The sequence below is a fragment of the Tenrec ecaudatus genome, unplaced genomic scaffold, assembly GCF_050624435.1.
Source record: "Tenrec ecaudatus isolate mTenEca1 unplaced genomic scaffold, mTenEca1.hap1 Scaffold_500, whole genome shotgun sequence".
In the NCBI taxonomy this organism is placed as follows: domain Eukaryota; kingdom Metazoa; phylum Chordata; class Mammalia; order Afrosoricida; family Tenrecidae; genus Tenrec; species Tenrec ecaudatus.
The window spans coordinates 183,283-198,145 of record NW_027459412.1 but is presented as its reverse complement, the minus strand read 5'-3'; positions in this window follow the sequence as shown (position 1 = coordinate 198,145).

Below are 14,863 nucleotides of genomic sequence, written 5' to 3'. Positions count from 1 at the left end.
AAGGGAAAGGGGCCCCCAAAACTTCGGCTCCCTAAGCCTAAGAGCTGGGGCGCCCCTGGCCTGGGGCTCCCAAGGCCTAAGGGCTGGGGCACCCCATGCTTGACGCACCCTAAGCCTAAGGGCTGGGACACCCCAGGCGTGGGGCTCCAAAAGCTTAAGTTCCGGGGCGCTCCAGGCCTGGGACTCCCAAAGACTAAGGGCTGGGGCACTCCAGGACTGGGGCTGCCAAAGCCTAAGGGCTGGGGTGTCCCAGGCCTGGGGATCCCTAAGCCTAAGGGCTGGGGCGCCGCAGGCCTGGGGCTCCCAAGACTAAGGGCTGGGTCGCCCCAGGCATGGGGCTCCCAAAGCATAAGTGCTGGGGCGCCCCAGGCATGGGGCTACCAAAACCTAAGTGCTGGGGCGCCCCAGGCCTGGGGTTCCAAAGCCTAAGGGCTGGGGCAACCCAGGCCTAGGGCTCCCTAAGCCTAAGAGCTGGGGCTCCCAATGCCTTCGCCTCCCAAAGCCTAAGGGCTGGGGCGCCACAAGCCTGGTGTTCCAAAGCCTAAGGGCTGGGGTGCCCCAGGCCTGGGGCTCCCAAGAATAAGGGCTGGGGCGCCCCAGGCATGGGGCTACCCAAAACTATGGGCTGGGGAGCCCTAGGCCTGGGGCGCCCTAAGCTTAAGGGCTGGGACGCCCAGGCCTGGGGCCCCCTAAGACTAAGGGCTGATGCGTCCCAGGCCTGGGTCTCCCTAAGCCTAAGGGCTGGGGCGCCCCAGACCTGAGGTTTCGAAGACTAAGTGCTGGGGGGTCCCAGGCCTGGGGCTCCCTAAGCCTAAGAGCTGGGGCGCCTCAGGCGTGGGGCTCCCTAAGCCTAAGAGCAGGGGCGACCCAGGCCTGGGGCTACCTAAGCCTAAGGGCTGGGGCGTCCCAGGCCAGGTGCTCCCTTAGCTTAAAGGCTGGGACGCACCAGGCGTGGGGCTCCCTAAGACTAAGGGCTGGGGCGCCCCAGGCCTGGGGCTCACAAAGCCTAACAGCTGGAGCGCCCCAGGCCTGTGGCCCCCTAAGCCTAAACGCTGGGGCGCCCCAGCCATGGGGCTACCAAAGCCTAAGGCCTGGGGCCCCACAGACCTGGGCTCCCAAAGCCTAAGGGTTGGGGTGCACCAGGCCTGGGGCTCCCAATTCCTAAGGGCTGGCGCGAAACAGACCTGAGGCTTCCAAAGACTAAGGGCTGCGGCGTCCCAGGCCTGGGGCTCCCTAATCCTAAGGGCTGGGGCGCCCCAGGCCTGGGGCTCCAAAAGACTAAGGGCTGGGGCGCTCCAGGCCTGGGGCTGCCAAAGCCTAAGGGCTGGGGCGCTCCAGGCCTGGGGCTGCCAAAGCCTAAGGGCTGGGGTGTCCCATGCCTGGGGCTCCCTATGCCTAAGGGCTGGGGCGCCGCAGGCCTGGGGCTCCCAAGACTAAGGGCTGGGTCGCCCCAGGCATGGGGCTTCCAAAGCATAAGTGCTGGGGCGCCCCAGGCATGGGGCTACCAAAACCTAAGTGCTGGGGTGCCCCAGGCCTGGGGTTCCAAAGCCTAAGGGCTGGGGCAACCCAGGCCTAGGGCTCCCTAAGCCTAAGAGCTGGGGCTCCCCATGCCTTCGCCTCCCAAAGCCTAAGGGCTGGGGCGCCACAAGCCTGGTGTTCCAAAGCCTAAGGGCTGCGTTGCCCCAGGCCTGGGGCTCCCAAGAATAAGGGCTGGGGCACCCCAGGCATGGGGCTACCCAAAACTATGGGCTGGGGAGCCCTAGGCCTGGGGCGCCGTAAGCTTAAGGGCTGGGACGCCCAGGCCTGGGGCCCCCTAAGACTAAGGGCTGATGCGTCCCAGGCCTGGGTCTCCCTAAGCCTAAGGGCTGGGGCGCCCCAGACCTGAGGTTTCGAAGACTAAGTGCTGGGGGGTCCTAGGCCTGGGGCTCCCTAAGCCTAAGCGCTGGGGCGCCTCAGGCGTGGGGCTCCCTAAGCCTAAGGGCAGGGGCGCCCCAGGCCTGGGGCTATCTAAGCCTAAGGGCTGGGGCGTCCCAGGCCAGGTGCTCCCTTAGCTTAAAGGCTGGGACGCACCAGGCATGGGGCTCCCTAAGACTAACGGCTGGGGCGCCCCAGGCCAGGGGCTCCCAAAGCCTAACAGCTGAAGCGCCCCAGGCCTGTGGCCCCCTAAGCCTAAGGGCTGGGGCGCCCCAGGCATGGGGCTACCAAAGCCTAAGGCCTGGGGCCCCACAGACCTGGGCTCCCAAAGCCTAAGGGTTGGGGCGCCCCAGGCCTGGGGCTCCCAATTCCTAAGGGCTGGCGCGAAACAGACCTGAGGCTTCCAAAGACTAAGGGCTGCGGCGTCCCAGGCCTGGGGCTCCCTAATCCTAAGGCTGGGGCGCCCCAAGCCTGGGGCTCCATAAGCCTAAGGGGTGGGGCGCCCCAGGCCTGGGGCTCCCAAAGCCTAATGGCTGGGGTTCCCCAGGCCTGGGGCACCCCAAACCTAAAGGATGGGGCTCCACTGGCCTGGAGATCGCTAATCCTAAGGGCTGGGGCGCTCCAGGCCTGGGGCTCCATAAGCCTAAGGGTTGGGGCGCCCCAGGCCTGGGTCTCGCTAAGCCAAAGGGATGGGTTGCCGCAGGCCTGGGGCTCCCAAAGCCTAAGGGCTGGGTCGCCGCAGGCCTGGGACTCCCAAAGCATAAGGAATGGGGTGTACCCGGCTTGGGCCTCCCTAAGCCTAAGGGCTGGGTCTCCCCAGGCCTGGGGCTCCCAATTCCTAAGGGCTGGAGCGAAACAGACCTGAGGCTTCCAAACACTAAGGGCTGCTGCGTCCCAGGCCTGGGGCTCCCTAATCCTAAGGGCTGGGCGCCACAGGCTTGGGGCTCCCTAAGCCTAAGGGCTGGGGCGCCCTAAGCCTGGGGCTCCCAAAACCTAAGGGCAGGGACGCCCCAGGCCTGGGGCTTCCTAAACCTAAGGGCTTGGGCGTCCCAGGCCAGGTGCTCCCTAAGCCTAAGTGCTGGTGAGCCCCAGGCCTGGGGCTCCCTAAGCCTAAGGGCTGTGGTGCTCCAGGCCTGGGGCTCCCTAAGCCTAAGGGCTGGGGCGCCCCAGGCGTGAGGCTCGCCAAACCTAAGGGCTGGGCCCCCAAGGCCTGGGGCTCCGTAAGTCTAAGGGCTGGGGCGCCCCAGGCTTGTGGCTCCCTCAGCCTAAGGGCTGGGTCGCCCCAGGCAGAAGCTAACAAAGCCTAAGGTCTGGGGTGCCCTAAGCGTAAGGGCTGGCGCGCCCCAGGCCTGGGGCCACCTAAGCCTAAGGGCTGGTACGCCCCAGGCCTGGGGCTCCCAAAGCCTAAGGGCTGGGGCGCCCCAAGCCTGTGGCTCCCTAAGCCTAAGGGCTGGGGCGTCCCAGTCATGGGGCTACCAACGACTAAGGGCTGTGGTGCCCCAGGCCTGGGTCTCCCTAAGCCTAAGGTCTGAGGCGCAACAGACCTGAGGCCTCCAAAGACTAAGGGCTGGGGTGTCCCAGGCCTGGGGCTCCCTAAGCCTAAGGACTGGGGCGCCACAGGCCTGGGGCTCCCTAAGCCTAAGGGCTGGGGAGTCCCACTCCTGGGGCACCCAAAACCTAAGGGCAGGGGCACCCCAGGCCTGCGACTCCCTAAGCCTAAGGCCTTGGGCGTCCCAGGCCAGGTGCTCCCTAAGCCTAAGTGCTGGGGCTTACCAGGCCTGGGGCTCCCTAACCCTAAGGGCTGTGGTGACCCTGGCCTGGTGCTCCCTAAGACTAAGGGCTGGGGCACCCCAGGCCTGGGACTCCCAAAGACTAAGGGCTGGGGCGCCCCAGGCCTGGGGCTGCCAAAGGCTAAGGGCTGGGGAGTCCGAGGCCTGGGGCTCACTAAGCCTAAGGGCTGGGGCGCCCCAGGCCCGGGGCTCCCAAACCTAAGGGCTGATGCGTCCCAGGCCTGGGTCTCCATAGCATAAAGGGTGGGGCGCCCCAGACCTGAGGCTTCCAAAGCCTAAGGGCTGGGGCGTCCCAAGCCTGGGGCTCCCAAAGGCTAAGGGCTAGGGATCCCCAGTCCTGGGGCTCCCAAAGCCTAAGGGCTGGGGCTCCCCAGGCCTGGGGCTCCCTAAACTTAAGGGTTGGAGAACTCCAGCCTGGCGCTCCCAAAACTAAAGGCTGGGGCGCCCCAGGCCTGGGGCTCCCAAAGCCTAAGGGCTGGGGTGCCCCGGGCCTGGGGCTCCCAAAACCTAAGGGCAGGGGCAACCCAGGCCTGGGACTCCCTAAGCCTAAGGGCTGGGGCGTCCCACGCCAGGTGCTCCCTAAGCATAAGTGCTGGGGCGCCACAGGCCTGGGGCTCCCTAACCCTAAGGGCTGTGGTGCTCCCTAAGCCTACGTGCTGGGGCGCCCCAGGCCTGGGGCTCCCTAACCCTAATGGCTGTGGTGCCCCAGGCCTGGGGCTCCCAAAGCCTAAGGGCTGGCAAACCCCAGACCTGGGACTCCCAAGACTAAGGGCTGGGTCGCCCCAGGCCTGGGGCTCCCAAACCTAAGGGTTGGGACGCCGCAGGCCTGGGGCTCCCAAGACTAAGGGCTGGGGCGCAACAGACCTGAGGCTTCCAAAGACTAAGGGCTGCGGCGTCCCAGACCTGGGGCTCCCTAAGCCTAAGGGCTGGGCGCCACAGGCTTGGGGCTCCCTAAGCCTAAGGGCTGGGGCGTCCCAGGCGTGAGGCTCCCTAAGCCTAAGGGCTGGGCGCCCCAGGTCTGGGGCTCCCTAAGCCAAAAGGCTGGGGCGCCCCAGGCTTGTGGCTCCCTAAGCCTAAGGGATGGGGCGCCCCAGGCATGAAGCTAAAAAGCCTAAGGTCTGGGGCGCCACAGGCCTGGGGCTCCCAAAGACTAAGGGCTTGGGCATCCCAGGCCAGGTGCTCCCTAAGCCTAAGTGCTGGGGAGCCCCAGGCCTGGGGCTCCCTAAGCCTAAGGGCTGTGGTGCCCCTGGCCTGGGGAAACCTAAGCCTAAGGGCTGGGGCGGCCCAGGCATGAGGCTCCCTAAGCCTAAGGGCTGGAGCGCCCCAGGCTTGTGGCTCCCTAAGCCTAAGGGCTGGAGCGCGCCAGGCTTGTGGCTCCCTAAGCCTAAGGGCTGGGGCGCCCCAGGCATGAAGCTAACAAAGCCTAAGGTCTGGGCCCCACAGGCCTGGGGCTCCCAAAGCCTCAGGGCTGGGGTACCCCAGGCCTGGGGTGCCCTAAGCTTAAGGGTTGGGGCGCCCCAGGCCAGGGGCCACCTAAGCCCAAGGGCTGGTACGCCCAGGCCTGGGGCTCCCAAAGCTTAATGGCTGGGGCGCCCCAGGCCTGTGGCTCCATAAGCCTAAGGGCTGTGGCGCCCCAGTCATGGGGCTACCAAAGCCTAAGGGCTGTGGTGCCCCAGGCCTGGGGCTCCCAAAGTCTAAGGGCTGGGGCGCACCATTCCTGGGGCACCCAAAGCCTAAAGGCTGGGGCGCCCCAGGCCTGGGGCTCCCAAAGCCTAAGGGCTGGGGCGCCCCAGGCCTGGGGCTCCCTTAGCCTAAGGGCTCGGGCGCCCCATTCCTGGAGCCCCCTAAGCCTAAGGGCTGATGAGTCCCAGGCCTGGGTCTCCCTAAGCCTAAGGTCTGGGGCGCAAAAGACCTGAGGCTTCCAAAGACTAATGGCTGGGGTGTCCCAGGCCTGGGGCTCCCTAAGTCTAAGGGCTGGGGCTCCCTAAGCCTAAGAGCAGGGGCGCCGCGGGCCTGGGGCACCCTAGGCTTAAGGGCTGGGACGCCCCAGGCCTGGGGCCCCCTAAGCCTAAGGGCTGATGCGTCCCAGGCCTGGGTCTCCCTAAGCCTAAAGGCTGGGGCGCCCCACTCCTGAGGTTTCGAAGACTAAGTGCTGGGGCGTCCCAGGCCTGTGGCTCCCTAAGGCTAAGCTGTGGGGCGCCTCAGCTTGGGGCTCCCTAAGCCTAAGGGCAGGGGCGCCCCAGGCCTGGGGCTCCCTAAGCCTAAGGGCTGGGGCGTCCCAGGCCAGGTGCTCCCTTAGCTTAAGGGCTGGGACGCCCCAGGCGTGGGGCTCCCTAAAACTAAGGGCTGGGGCGCCCCAGGCCTGGGGCTCCCAAAGCCTAAGGGCTGGAGCGCCCCAGGCCTGTGGCCCCCTAAGCCTAAGCGCTGGGGCACCCCAGGCTTGGGGCTACCAAAGCCTAAGGCTGTGGCGCCCCTGGACTGGGGCTCCCAAAGCCTAAGTCCTGGGGCCACACAGACCTGGGTCTCCCAAAGCCTAAGGGTTGGGGCGCCCCAGGCCTGGGGTTCCCAAATCCTAAGGGCTGGGGCGCTACAGACCTGAGGCTTCCAAAGACTAAGGGCTGCGGCGTTCCAGGCCTGGGGCTCCCTAAGCCTAAGGACTGGGCGCCACAGGCTTGGGGCTCCCTAAGCTTAAGGGCTGGGGCGCCCCCGGCCTGGGGCTCCCAAAACCTAAGGGCAGGGGCGCCCCAGGCTTGGGGCTCCCTAAGCCTAAGGTCTTGAGCGTCCCAGGCCAGGTGCTCCCTCAGCCTAAATGCTGGTGAGCCCCAGGCGTGAGGCTCCCTAAGCCTAAGGGCTGGCGCCCCAGGTCTGGGGCTCCCTAAGCCAAAGGGCTGGGGCGCCCCAGGCTTGTGGCTCCCTAAGCCTAAGGGCTGGGCGCCCCAGGCATGAAGCTAAAAAGCCTAAGGTCTGGGTCGCCACAGGCCTGGGGCTCCCAAAGCCTAAGGGCTTGGGCGTCCCAGGCCAGGTGCTCCCTAAGCCTAAGTGCTGGGGAGCCCCAGGCCTGGGGCTCCCTAAGCCTAAGGGCTGTGGTGCCCCAGGCCTGGGGCAACCTAAGCCTAAGGGCTGGGGCGGCCCAGGCGTGAGGCTCCCTAAGCCTAAGGGCTGGAGCGCCCCAGGCTTGTGGCTCCCTAAGCCTAAGGGCTGGGGCGCACCATTCCTGGGGCTCCCAAAGCCTAAAGGCTGGGGCGCCCCAGGCCTGGGGCTCCCAAAGCCTAAGCGCTGGTGCACCCCAGGCTTGGGGCTACCAAAGCCTAAGGCTGTGGCGCCCCTGGACTGGGGCTCCCAAAGCCTAAGGCCTGGGGCCCCACAGACCTGGGGCTCCCAAAGCCTAAGGGTTGGGGCACCCCAGGCCTGGGGCTCCCAAATCCTAAGGGCTGGGGTGCAACAGACCTGAGGCTTCCAAAGACTAAGGGCTGCGGCATTCCAGGCCTGGGGCTCCCTAAGCCTAAGGACTGGGCGCCACAGGCTTGGGGCTCCCTAAGCCTAAGGGCTGGGGCGCCCCAGGCCTGGGGCTCCCAAAACCTAAGGGCAGGGGCGCCCCAGGCCTGGGGCTCCCTAAGCCTAAGGTCTTGGGCGTCCCAGGCCAGGTGCTCCCTAAGCTTAAATGCTGGTGAGCCCCAGGCCTGGGGCTCCCTAAGCCTACGGGCTGTGGTGCCCCAGGCCTGGGGCTCCCTAAGCCTAAGGGCTGGGGCGCCCCAGGCTTGTGGCTCCCTAAGCCTAAGAGCTGGGGTGCCCCAGGCATGAAGCTAACAAAGCCTAAGGTCTGGGGCGCCACAGGCCTGGGTCTCCCAAAGCCTCAGGGCTGGGGCACTCCAGGTCTGGGGTGCCCTAAGCTTAAGGGCTGGGGCGCACCATTCCTGCGTTCCCAAAGCCTAAGGGCTGGGGCGCCCCAGGCCTGTGGCGCCCTAAGCCTAAGGGCTGGGGCGCCCCACTCATGGGGCTACCAAAGCCTAAGGGCTGTGGTGCCCCAGGCCTGGGTCTCCCACAGCCTAAGGTCTGGGGCGCACCATTCCTGGGCCTCCCAAAGCCTAAAGGCTGGGCGCCCCAGGCCTGGGGCTCCCAAAGCCTAAGGGCTGGGGCGCCCCAGGCCTGGGGCTCCCTAAGCCTAAGGGCTCGGATCGCCCATTCCTGGGGCCCCCTAAGCCTAAGTGCTGATGAGTCCCAGGCCTGGGTCCCCCTAAGCCTAAGGTCTGGGGCGCAACAGACCTGAGGCTTCCAACGACTAAGAGCTGGGGTGTCCCAGGCCTGGGGCTCCCTAAGCCTAAGGGCTGGGGCACCACAGGCCTGGGGCTCCCAAAGCCTAAGGGCTGGGGCGCCCCAGGCCTGGGGCACCCAAAACCTAAGGGCAGGGGCACCCCAGGCCTGCGACTCCCTAAGCCTAAGGCCTTGGGCGTCCCAGGCCAGGTGCTCCCTAAGCCTAAGTGCTGGGGCTTCCCAGGCCTGGGGCTCCCTAACCCTAAGGGCTGTGGTGCCCCTGGCCTGGTGCTCCTTAAGCCTAAGGGCTTGGGCGCCCCAGGCCTGGGGCTCCCTAAGCCTAAGGGCTTGGGCGTCCCAGGCCAGGTGCTCCCTAAGCCTAAGGGTTGTGGTCTCCCAGGCCTGGGGCTCCCTAAGCCTAAGGGCTGTGGTCTCCCAGGCCTGGGGCTCCCTAAGCCTAAGGGCTGGGGCGCCCCAGGCGTGAGGCTCCCTAAGCCTAAGGCCTGGCGCCCCAGGTCTGGGGCTCCATAAGCCAAAGGGCTGGGGCGCCCCAGGCTTGTGGCTCCCTAAGCCTAAGGGCTGGGGCGCCCCAGGCATGAAGCTAAAAAGCCTAAGGTCTGGGGCGCCACAGGCCTGGGGCTCCCAAAGCCTAAGGGCTTGGGCGTCCCAGGCCAGGTGCTCCCTAAGCCTAAGTGCTGGGGAGCCCCAGGCCTGGGGCTCCCTAAGCCTAAGGGCTGTGGTGCCCCAGGCCTGTGGCAACCTAAGCCTAAGGGCTGGGGCGGCCCAGGCGTGAGGCTCCCTAAGCCTAAGGGCTGGAGCGCCCCAGGCTTGTGGCTCCCTAAGCCTAAGGGCTGGAGCGCCCCAGGCTTGTGGCTCCCTAAGCCTAAGGGCTGGGGCGCCCCAGGCATGAAGCTAACAAAGCCTAAGGTCTGGGCCCCACAGGCCTGGGGCTCCCAAAGCCTCAGCGTTGGGGCACCCCAGGCCTGGGGTGCCCTAAGCTTAAGGGTTGGTGCGCCCCAGGCCTGGGGCCACCTAAGCCTAAGGGCTGGTACGCCCAGGCCTGGGGCTCCCAAAGCTTAATGGCTGGGGCGCCCCAGGCCTGTGGCTCCATAAGCCTAAGGGCTGGGGCGCCCCAGTCATGGGGCTACCAAAGCCTAAGGGCTGTGGTACCCCAGGCCTGAGGCTCCCAAAGTCTAAGGGCTGGGGCGCACCATTCCTGGGGCTCCCAAAGCCTAAAGGCTGGGGCGCCCCAGGCCTGGGGCTCCCAAAGCCTAAGGGCTGGGGCGCCCCAGGCCTGGGGCTCCCTTAGCCTAAGGGCTCGGGCACCCCATTCCTGGAGCCCCCTAAGCCTAAGGGCTGATGAGTCCCAGGTCTGGGTCTCCCTAAGCCTAAGGTCTGGGGCGCAAAAGACCTGAGGCTTCCAAAGACTAATGGCTGGGGTGTCCCAGGCCTGTGGCTCCCTAAGACTAATGGCTGGGGCTCCCTAAGCCTAAGAGCAGTGGCGCCGCGGGCCTGGGGCACCCTAGGCTTAAGGGCTGGGACGCCCCAGGCCTGGGGCCCCCTAAGCCTAAGGGCTGATGCGTCCCAGGCCTGGGTCTCCCTAAGCCTAAAGGCTGGGGCGGCCCAGACCTGAGGTTACGAATACTAAGTGCTGGGGCGTCCCAGGCCTGGGGCTCCCTAAGACTAAGCGCTGGGGTGCCCCAGGCATGGGGCTACCAAAGCCTAAGGCTGGGGCGCCCCTTGCCTTGGGCTCCCAAAGCCTAAGGCCTGGGTCCCCACAGACCTGGGGCTCCCAAAGCATAAGTGCTGGGGCGCCCCAGGCATGGGGCTACCCAAACCTATGGGTTGGGGAGCCCCAGGCCTGGGGCGCCCTAAGCTTAAGGGCTGGGACGCCCCAGGCCTGGGGCCCCCTAAGCCTAAGGGCTGATGCGTCCCAGGCCTGGGTCTCCCTAAGCCTAAGGGCTGGGGCGCCCCAGACCTGAGGTTTCGAAGATAAGTGCTGGGGCGTCCCAGGCCTGTGGCTCCCTAAGGCTAAGCTCTGGGACGCCTCAGCGTGGGGCTCCCTAAGCCTAAGGGCAGGGGCGCCCCAGGCCTGGGGCTCCCTAAGCCTAAGGGCTGGGGCGTCCCAGGCCAGGTGCTCCCTTAGCTTAAGGGCTGGAACGCCCCAGGCGTGGGTCTCCCTAAAACTAAGGGCTGGGGCGCCCCAGGCCTGGGGCTCCCAAAGCCTAAGGGCTGGAGCGCCCCAGGCCTGTGGACCCCTAAGCCTAAGCGCTGGGGCACCCCAGGCTTGGGGCTACCAAAGCCTAAGGCTGTGGCACCCCTGGAATGGGGCTCCCAAAGCCTAAGGCCTGGGGTCCCACAGACCTGGGGCTCCCAAAGCCTAAGGGTTGGGGCGCCCCAGGCCTGGGGCTCCCAAATCCTAAGGGCTGGGGCGCAACAGACCTGAGGCTTCCAAAGACTAAGGGCTGCGGCGTTCCAGGCCTGGGGCTCCCTAAGCCTAAGGACTGGGCGCCACAGGCTTGGGGCTCCCTAAGACTAAGGGCTGGGGCGCCCCAGGCCTGGGGCTCCCAAAACCTAAGGGCAGGGGCGCCCCAGGCCTTGGGCTCCCTAAGCCTAAGGTCTTGGCCGTCCCAGGCCAGGTGCTCCCTAAGCCTAAATGCTGGTGAGCCCCAGGCCTGGGGCTCCCTAAGCCTACGGGCTGTGGTGCCCCAGGCCTGGGTTTCCCTAAGCCTAAGGGCTGGGGCGCCCCAGGCTTGTGGCTCCCTAAGCCTAAGGGCAGGGGTGCCCCAGGCATGAAGCTAACAAAGCCTAAGGTCTGGGGCGCCACAGGCCTGGGTCTCCAAAAGCCTCAGGGCTGGGGCACTCCAGGTCTGGGGTGCCCTAAGCTTAAGGGCTGGGGCGCACCATTCCTGCGTTCCCAAAGCCTAAGGGCTGGGGCGCCCCAGGCCTGTGGCTCCCTAAGCCTAAGGGCTGGGGCGCCCCAGTCATGGGGCTACCAAAGCCTAAGTGCTGTGGTGCCCCAGGCCTGGGTCTCCCAAAGCCTAAGGTCTGGGGCGCACCATTCCTGGGCCTCCCAAAGCCTAAAGGCTGGTGCGCCCCAGGCCTGGGGCTCCCAAAGCCTAAGGGCTGGGGCGCCCCAGGCCTGGGGCTCCCTAAGCCTAAGGGCTCAGACGCCCATTCCTGGGGCCCCCTAAGCCTAAGGGCTGATGAGTCCCATGCCTGGGTCCCCCTAAGCCTAAGGTCTGGGGCGCAACAGACCTGAGGCTTCCAACGACTAAGGGCTGGGGTGTCCCAGGCCTGGGGCTCCCTAAGCCTAAGGGCTGGTGCACCACAGGCCTGGGGCTCCCAAAGCCTAAGGGCTGGGGCGCCCCAGGCCTGGGGCACCCAAAACCTAAGGGCAGGGGCACCCCAGGCCTGCGACTCCCTAAGCCTAAGGCCTTGGGCGTCCCAGGCCAGGTGCTCCCTAAGCCTAAGTGCTGGGGCTTCCCAGGCCTGGGGCTCCCTAACCCTAAGGGCTGTGGTGCCCCTGGCCTGGTGCTCCCTAAGCCTAAGGGCTGGGGCACCCCAGGCATGGGACTCCCAAAGACTAAGGGCTGGGGCGCCCCAGGCCTGGGGCTCCCAAAGCCTAAGGGCTGGGGAGTCCGAGGCCTGGGGCTCACTAAGCCTAAGGGCTTGGGCGCCCCAGGCCCGGGGATCCCAAACCTAAGGGCTGATGCGTCCCAGGCCTGGGTCTCCATAAGCCTAAAGGGTGGGGCGCCCCAGACCTGAGGCTTCCAAAGACTAAGGGCTGGGGCGTCCCAGGCCTGGGGCTCCCAAAGCCTAAGGGCTGGGGCACCCCAGGCCTGGGGCTTCCTAAATTTAAGGGTTGGAGAACCCCAGCCTGGCGCTCCCAAAACTAAAGGCTGGGGCGCCCCAGGCCTGGGGCTCCCAAAGCCTAAGGGCTGGGGCACCCCGGGCCTGGGACTCCCTAAGCCTAAGGGCTGGGGCGTCCCAGGCCAGGTGCTCCCTAAGCCTAAGTGCTGGGGCGCCCCAGGCCTGGGGCTCCCTAACCCTAAGGGCTTTGGTGCTCCCTAAGCCTACGTGCTGGGGAGCCCCAGGCCTGGGGCTCCCTAACCCTAAGGGCTGTGGTGCCCCAGGCCTGGGGCTCCCTAAGCCTAAGGGCTGGCAAACCCCAGACCTGGGACTCCCAAGACTAAGGGCTGGGGTGCCCCAGGCCTGGGGCTCCGAAACCTAAGGGTTGGGACGCCGCAGGCCTGGGGCTCCCAAGACTAAGGGCTGGGGCGCAACAGACCTGAGGCTTCCAAAGGCTAAGGCTGCGGCGTCACAGACCTGGGGCTCCCTAAGCCTAAGGGCTGGGGCGCCCCAGGCCTGGGGCTCCCAAAACCTAAGGGCAGGTGCGCCCCAGGCCTGGGGCTCCCTAATCCTAAGGGCTGTGGTGCCCCAGGCCTGGGGCTCCCTAAGCCTAAGGGCTGGGGCGCCCCAGGCGTGAGGTTCCCTAAACCTAAGGGCTGGCGCCCCAGGTCTGGGACTGCCAAAGCCAAAGGGCTGATGAGTCCCAGGCCTGGGTCTCCCTAAGCCTAAGGTCTGGGGCGCAAAAGACCTGAGGCTTCCAAAGACTAATGGCTGGGGTGTCCCAGGCCTGGGGCTCCCTAAGTCTAAGGGCTGGGGCTCCCTAAGCCTAAGAGCAGGGGCGTCGCGGGCCTGGGGCACCCTACGCTTAATGGCTGGGACGCCCCAGGCCTTGGGCCCCCTAAGCCTAAGGGCTGATGCGTCCCAGGCCTGGGTCTCCCTAAGCCTAAAGGCTGGGGCGGCCCAGACCTGAGGTTTCGAATACTAAGTGCTGGGGCGTCCCAGGCCTGGGGCTCCTTAAGAGTAAGCGCTGGGGCGCCCCAGGCGTGGGGCACCCTAAGCCTAAGGGCAGGGGCGTCCCAGGCCTGGGGCTCCCAAAGCTTAAGGGCTGGAGCGCCCCAGGCCTTTGGCCCCGCAAGCCTAAGCGCTGGGGTGCCCCAGGCATGGGGCTACCAAAGCCCAAGGCTGGGTACCCACAGACTTGGGGCTCCCAAAGCATAAGGGCTGGGGCGCCCCAGGCAGGGGGCTACCCAAACTGGGGAGCCCCAGGCCTGGGGCGCCCTAAGCTTAAAGGCTGGGACGCCCCAGGCCTGGGGCCCCCTAAGCCTAAGGGCTGATGCGTCCCAGGCCTGGGTCTCCCTAAGCCTAAGGGCTGGGGCTCCCCAGACCTGAGGTTTCGAAGACTAAGTGCTGGGGCGTCCCAGGCCTGTGGCTCCCTAAGCCTAAGCTCTGGGACGCCTCAGCGTGGGGCTCCCTAAGCCTAAGGGCAGGGGCGCCCCAGGCCTGGGGCTCCCTAAGCCTAAGGGCTGTGGCGTCCCAGGCCAGGTGCTCCCTTAGCTTAAGGGCTGGGACGCCCCAGGCGTGGGGCTCCCTAAGACTAAGGGCGGGGGCGCCCCAGGCCTGGGGCTCCCAAAGCCTAAGGGCTGGAGCACCCCAGGCCTGTGGCCCCCTAAGCCTAAGCGCTGGGGCACCCCAGGCATGGGGCTACCAAAGCCCAAGGCTGTGGCACCCCTGGACTGGGGCTCCCAAAGCCTAAGGCCTGGGGCCCCACAGACCTGGGGCTCCCAAAGCCTAAGGGTTGGGACGCCCCAGGCCTGGGGCTCCCTAAGACTAAGGGCTGGGGCGCCCAAGCCTGGGGCTCCCAAATCTAAGGGCAGGGGCGCCCCAGGCCTGGGGCTCCCTAAGCCTAAGGGCTTGGGCCTCCCAGGCCAAGTGCTCCCTAAGCCTAAGTGTTGGTGAGCCCCAGGCCTGGGGCTCCCTAAGCCTAAGGGCTGTGGTGCCCCAGGCCTGGGGCTCCCTAAGCCTAAGGGCTGGGGCGCCCTAGGCGTGAGGCTCCCTAAGACTAAGGGCTGGGCGCCCCATGCCTGGGGCTCCCTAAGCCTAAGGGCTGGGGAGTCCGAGGCCTGGGGCTCACTAAGCCTAAGGGCTGGGGCGCCCCAGGCCCGGGGCTCCCAAACCTAAGGGCTGATGCGTCCCAGGCCTGGGTCTCCATAAGCCTAAAGGGTGGGGCGCCCCAGACCTGAGGCTTCCAAAGACTAAGGGCTGGGGCGTCCCAGGCCTGGGGCTCCCAAAGCCTAAGGGCTGGGGCTCCCCAGGCCTGGGGCTCCCTAAACTTAAGGGTTGGAGAACCCCAGCCTGGCGCTCCCAAAGCTAAAGGCTGGGGCGCCCCAGGCCTGGGGCTCCCAAAGCCTAAGGGCCGGGGCGCCCCAGGCCTGGGGCTCCCAAAACCTAAGGGCAATGGCAACTCAGGCCTGGGACTCCCTAAGCCTAAAGGCTGGGGCGTCCCAGTCCATGTGCTCCCTAAGCCTAAGTGCTGGGGCGCCCCAGGCCTGGGGCTCCCTAACCCTAAGGACTGTGGTGCTCCGTAAGCCTACGTGATGGGGCGCCCCAGGCCTGGGGCTCCCAAACCCTAAGGGCTGTGGTGCCCAAGGCCTGGGGCTCCCTAAGCCTAAGGGCTGGCAAACCCCAGACCTGGGACTCCCAAGACTAAGGGCTGGGGCGCCTCAGACCTGGGGCTCCCAAACCTAAGGGCTGGGACGCCGCAGGCCTGGGGCTCCCAAGACTAAAAGCTGGGGCGCAACAGACCTGTGGCTTCCAAAGACTAAGGGCTGCGGCGTCCCAGACCTCGGGCTCCCTAAGCCTAAGGGCTGGGCGCCACAGGCTTGGGGCTCCCTAAGCCTAAGGGCTGGGGCACCCCAGGCCTGGGGCTCCCAAAACCTAATGGCAGGGGCGCCCCAGGCCTGGGGCTCCCTAAGCCTAAGGGCTTGGGCGTCCCAGGCCAGGTGCTCCCTAAGCCTAAGTGCTGGGGAGCCCCAGGCCTGGGGCTCCCTAAGCCTAAG